Genomic DNA, 6,000 nt, shown 5'->3' with positions numbered 1-6,000 from the left:
ACAGTTTACAAATATAATTTAACTATCCATATTACAGTTTCATACAGAAGAATCGGTCAATTATCGCCGGAATATTCTCAATAGCAAGTTTTGTCGAGCATCACCAAGACTCCACGTTAAGGAATTTTCATTTGGAACCAAATAAAAACACACACTTATACGCACAAACACATTTAATATTTTAAAATATTTACTAAAAAATATTTGAATTAAATACAGTAATTTTTAAAAATTTTACCTGCCACACGAAGTTGGCGTAATTCTTGAGAGGCAGACTTTTGGAATATCTCTCACTGCTTCACAGGGAAGGTAAAGAATTTTTATCCAAAAAATATAATTTATAACCGACAAATTTCTACTATTACACCCATTTCATGTGACGGGTGTAATAATGATTAATAATGATAAGGATAACAATAATATGTCCTAAATTTACTTGGCTTTAATACTTACGCAATAATGATAAAAATTTAATAAAAAACATTACGAAAATTTGAAAGATTTCCGATGGTATTTCATTAGAGATGTGCACTAGACCCTGACTTTGAAACCTGGACGGATAATTCTTGCAAGAGTGTCTGTGTGTCGGTTACTCAAGAGTTAAAAGTTGTTTAACTGCCAGATACTTTAAACAACATCTTTACTTTGGCTGTTTTAACTATCTAAAAATAGCAGTCATGGAAGGGATGATATTTGCCGAAACCTAGTGTATTAGAGTACACACCTGGCTGCTTGATTGAAATAATTGCAACACCCCCCCTATCTCTCTCTCTCTCTCTCTCTATCTATCTATCTATCTATCTATCTCTCTCTCTCTCTCTCTCTCTCTCTCTCTCTCTCTCTATATATATATATATATATATATATATATATATATATATATATATATATATAATGAAATATTTAATTTATAAATGTGGTCACTAAATTACATGAAGTCATGTATTTATTTTAGGCCTTTTATTGTTAGTGCTGTTCCGTTATATAATTTTCTGATATAATTTTATCTGTTTGGCATGTAGTGTATCTACGTTATTGTGTTTATCAAAAAAAAAAGTCATGGACTGGGAGGGGGTGGGAAGCACGAATGACGTGCGCGTGGGGGTGGGTGCCGCAATCAAATGTACTTTACCTGTTCAGTTTTTGTAGTTGCTCTTGTCGTTAACCCCTCATCTAGTAAACCTATGGGAGGGAGGGAGTCAAAGGCATCCTAGTCGTGACCACCCCACCTTTTCCTATATGCAGGCGACCCAGAACTATACAATATGCGTTTTAAAACGGCAGGTGTGATTTTAGGTAAATTTGGTTGCTATTTCTAGCATGTCGAGCAACTAGACAGAGACACCTTTGATAGTTTGTTAATTAGATTAGAGTAGGTGTTCAGTAGGGGGCCTGAGAAGAAATGTCTTTTAGTTTAACACACATAAATATGTATGTATGTAAAATAGCATAATTGAACAAGGCAATATGCACCATTAAGCTATTACTTCTGTCAAAAGCCTTGTTGAATTGCTACGCTTACACTCCACATGGATTCACAGATGTTGGGGTGTATATAAAGTCAGCACTTGCCCTTCTTGAATTCCAACTTTGGTTAGATGTAGCTTAAAGTATTCTGGATGAAGTGTAATAGGATATCTGTGATCTGGGCTAATAATAGTCTTACTAATTAGACTGTAATAATCAAATTAGACAAAGTCGAGGGGTTAGCCAGAAACCATGAAGTTGAATAAGTGCAAAAGATATTTTTGTGATGAATATGTAGTTTTTTGTTTTTTTTTATAAAGTTCATATAAAGCTACAGGTATTGCAACTCTGAATCTATAGACAACTACCTGAGATAGACAGTCAATGAGGACCTCTAATTATTATGTCCTGTGTCTGATCCAGACACATGTAAGGTGATACGCTACTGCAGCATGGCCACAATTCACAAAGGTTTGAACTAGAATAAAAATAAGAACACAAAACCTGAGATGACATCAGAGTAACTAGTTTCAAATTTTGGCACAAGGCTAGTAATTTTAGGGGAGGGGTAAGTTAATTACGTCCCCCCCCCCCAGTGTTCAACTGGTACTTATTTTATCATCAATGGAAAGATGAAAGGCAAAGTCAACCTTGGCGGAATTTGAACTCAGATTGTTACGAGATGAAATGCCACTGCACATTTTGCCTGGCATACTAACGATGGCATTAAAATAATTGCAATACGATTCTCCCCACACCTGAGTTTCTAGTCCCCTTTGATAGACCCAAATCAAATCTACCTTACCCTTTTTATTACCTTGGTATTATCAGAGCCTTTAATTGTATATCAACAGATTTAGCACTGTAAGATAGAAACAGCATACCTTGGTTGCTACACTTTGCTCCATTCAATCATCCATTGAATAGGTGTATTGTTGAGGGTGTCGTAGACCAGCACAAAAACACATTTGACCTGCAGAGTGTTCCTAAGTAACTGAACAACTAATTCAGTTGTTATCAGGACAGGTGTTGAAGTGTGAATTTGATTTCAGTTTCTTTAGAAAACTAATCTATTTGGGCCAGCAATTTTTAGTGGAAGTAGTTGTGTTCAAATCAGCTTATCCCCTCCCCCAAATTTGCTCGCCTTGTCTAAAATTTGAAATCCTTATTATTATTATTATTAACATTGCAAGGTTGCAGAAGCATTATTATTATTATTATTATTATTATTATTGAATGAAAGAGCAGTGTATGCACTCAAAGTGACACTAGGGTACAATTATACGAAGCTCAGTATACCCATCATGACTACCTGTCTGATAAGGGTACACCAGGCACATGTATCACAACCACGTGTGCGACATAGTAATCTCATATCAAGATAAACAGTGAATGACCTTGCAGGTGGGGCCCAGTTAGAATTTTCTTCTGGTCCAGTAATCCATCCCGCTCAAAAGGTCCCTCAATAAGGTTTGTTTAGAGATGTTGAACGAACCGCCCATGTTTCCAGAGGTGAATTATCCAAACCTCCAAAGAATCCCTCTCAACACATGGCTGTGATGCTCCCCCACTACTTCTGCTCGTGATCAGAGATGCACATATCGTCAGCCACTAAGGGACATGCTCAACTGGTTATGGTCAAACAACTGACAAGCAAATTTGTGGTATTGAGCAGAATATTTGTTGTAGCCCATCTTTTATACTAAGACGAAACAATGTACATGATAACACTTCCAATCAGTTAAGATCAGAAGCCATGAGAGCCAGTGTCTGGTACTGCATCAGGGCATTTATTATTATTATTATTATTATTATCATCATTCTGTTACCTTTCTATCATTTGCTTGTTTCACTCGTTAGACTGGAGTCGTGCTGAACGAATTAACCCCAGTTCTTATTCTTTAAGCCTGGTACTTATTGTATTAGTCTCTGATGCCGAACCACAAAGTTACAGGGATGTAAACATATCAACAGCGGTTGTCAAGTGCTGCTGGGGTCAGACACAAAGACACCCGCCCTCATATTTATATATATTTTATCAGAAATATAGAAAAAGTCCAAAGAAAGGAAGATGGAGAAAGAAAATCGCCAACAATACACATGCGCTCACATATTGAAATGACCAGAAGAGAATATATATATATATATATATATATATATCATCATCATCATCGTTTAACGTCTGTTTTCCGTGCTAGCAGGGGTTGGATGGTTCGACCGGGGTCTGGGAAGCCAGGAAGCTGCACCAGGTTCCAGTCTGATCTGGCAGTGTTTCTACAGCTGGATGCCCTTCCTAATGCCAACCACTCCGTGAGTGTAGTGGGTGCTTTTTACGTGCCACCGGCACAGAAGCCGGTCAAGTCAGTCAGTTGAGACGAGCTTCTTTCAGTTTCCATCTACTAACTCCACTCGCTAGGGTTTTGTTGACTGGAGGCTATAGTAGAAGACATTTGGCCAGGGTGCCCTGCAATGGGATTGAACCTAGAACCATGTGATTGTGAAGCAAACTTCTTACCACACAGCCACGATTTCAATATTTTTTGTATCTTACCCCTATGATGGAATTTAGGTGGGTTTACACTTGGATTAACAAGTCACCACCTGTCATCACAGCCATCTTAGAACTTTCAAATAATCTTTGCCGTTCCTAACAAGCAGACCAGTTGCATGTATTCTGTCTGCTTCCGCAAACCAATCTTTTCTGCCAATTCCTTGAGCCTCTTTTCCATCCTTCTTAATGTTCCTTTGACAATTGGTACAACCTCACAATTTCTGCGACTCCTACAATTTGCTTATCTCTCGCTTCAGGACCTGGTATATATCTATCTTGTTGACTCCTTTTTCTTTTTTCCTTTTTTTTTGTTTTGTATCAAATGCACAGGCCACTTCCTTCTGAGTTCAAATTCCACCTTTAAGTTAATTTTAGTGTGTTAATTAATTGTTATCTCACTGCCCCCCCCCCCATCCCTTCAACATACCCAAGGGCGGCTAGCTGGCAAAATCGTTAGCATGCTAGGTGAAATGCTTAGCAGTATTTCATCTGCCGTTACATTCTGAGTTCAAATTTTGCTGAGATCAGCTTTGCATTTCATCCTTTCGGGGTCAATTAAATAAGTAACAGTTGTGTACTGGGGTTGATAGAATCGACTAAACCCCTCGCCTGAAAATTTCAGGTCTTGTGCCTATAGCAGAAAAGATTACTAAGATAGCCAACTAGCAGAGTCACAAGTGTGTCACACAAAATGCTTCACAGCCTTTTTTCTGGTTCTTTACAAATCCAAGTTCAAATCTCGCCAGTATAATCTTCGCATTTCATTCTTTCAAAGTAATAAAATAAAGTACCACTCAAGTACCAGGAGTTGATGGAACTGACTTGCCGCCCCCCCCCCCCACTGCCTCAAAATTGCTAGCCTCATTCCAAAATTATAATTAGTATTGTTGAGGCAATAAGCTGGCAGAATTATTAGAGTACCAGGAAAAAATGCTTTGCAGTATTTGCTCCAGCTCTTTACGTTCTGAGTTCAAATCTTGTTGAAGTCAACTTGGCCTTTCGTCCTTTCAGGATAAAATAAAGTACCTGTCAAATACTGTCAACTAATTTCCATCTCATGAAATTACTGGCTTTGTGCCAAAATTTGAAATCATTATCATCATTATTATTATTTCACCTGTCACTATGTTCTGGGTTCAAATTCTGCCGAGGTCAACTTTGCCTTTCATTTTTTTCAGGGTTGATAAATTAAGTACAAGTGAAACACTGGGGTCGACGTAATCATCTGTCCCCCTCCCCACAAATTTGAGGCTTTGTGTCTCGAGTAGAAAGGATTATTATTATTATTATTTTTAAGGTGGTGAGCTGGCAGAATCATTATCATGCCGGGTGAAATGCTTGGTGGCATCTTGTCTCAATTTACATTCTGCTGAGGTCTACTTAACCTTTCATCCTTTTGGGGGTTAATGAAATAAGTACCAGTTGAGTGCTAGGGGCAAAGTAATCAGCTAACCCCCCCTCCTCCACCAAATTTCAGGCTTTGCGCTTATGATAGAGAGAATTGCTAGCATTATTGTTTTATAATTTCTTAGTATTCTTATTGTCTGCCTTATAGGTATGAAGATGATAAAAGTCGGTGATATAAGGAGAAGAAATAATCTTGAGCACTTGGGAAACTAAAAGGAAACAGAAAACCCCAAGAAAGAAAGAAAAAGAGAGAGAGAGAGAGAGAAAGAAGGTTCTCAATGGCCTTACCATCTGGTTTCAGAAAGACCCATCTGGTAGAGTGCTAAGTTGTGTGTATGTGTGGAACAGGAAGACATGAGGGTTCAGGACTGCCAATTCTTGTAGACTTTGTATGTATGTATGTGTGTGTGTGTGTGTACCAAGAGTAAATGCATCTAAGCGTGAGATACAAAAGATTTTGAAATCATGGCTGTGTGGTAAGAAGTTTGCTTTGCGACCACATGGTTCTGGGTTCAGTCCCACTGCAGAGCACCTTGACCAAGTGTCTTCTCTTGACCAAGTGTCTTCTCTTGACC

At 38.2% G+C, this 6,000-nt stretch overlaps 2 protein-coding genes across 2 annotated transcripts in view; one reads left to right on the top strand and one right to left on the bottom strand.

Annotated features, from left to right (window-relative positions):
- The window catches only part of LOC115220245 (cyclin-dependent kinase 17), an 87,029-nt gene extending 86,721 nt beyond the window's left edge, over positions 1–308 (bottom strand). The window contains exon 1 of the mRNA XM_036510004.1: positions 239–308. The gene's annotated coding sequence lies outside the window, so the exon portion shown is untranslated. The remainder of the gene's footprint in view (positions 1–238) is intronic.
- Positions 1–6,000, top strand: part of LOC115220437 (UDP-xylose and UDP-N-acetylglucosamine transporter) — a 66,264-nt gene that overhangs the window by 1,592 nt on the left and 58,672 nt on the right. The gene's annotated exons all lie outside the window — the stretch shown is intronic.

Source organism: Octopus sinensis, linkage group LG16 (assembly GCF_006345805.1).
Source record: "Octopus sinensis linkage group LG16, ASM634580v1, whole genome shotgun sequence".
NCBI lineage: Eukaryota > Metazoa > Mollusca > Cephalopoda > Octopoda > Octopodidae > Octopus > Octopus sinensis.
Note: the sequence above shows the minus strand (reverse complement) of the source record. Positions and strands in the feature narration are given on the sequence as shown.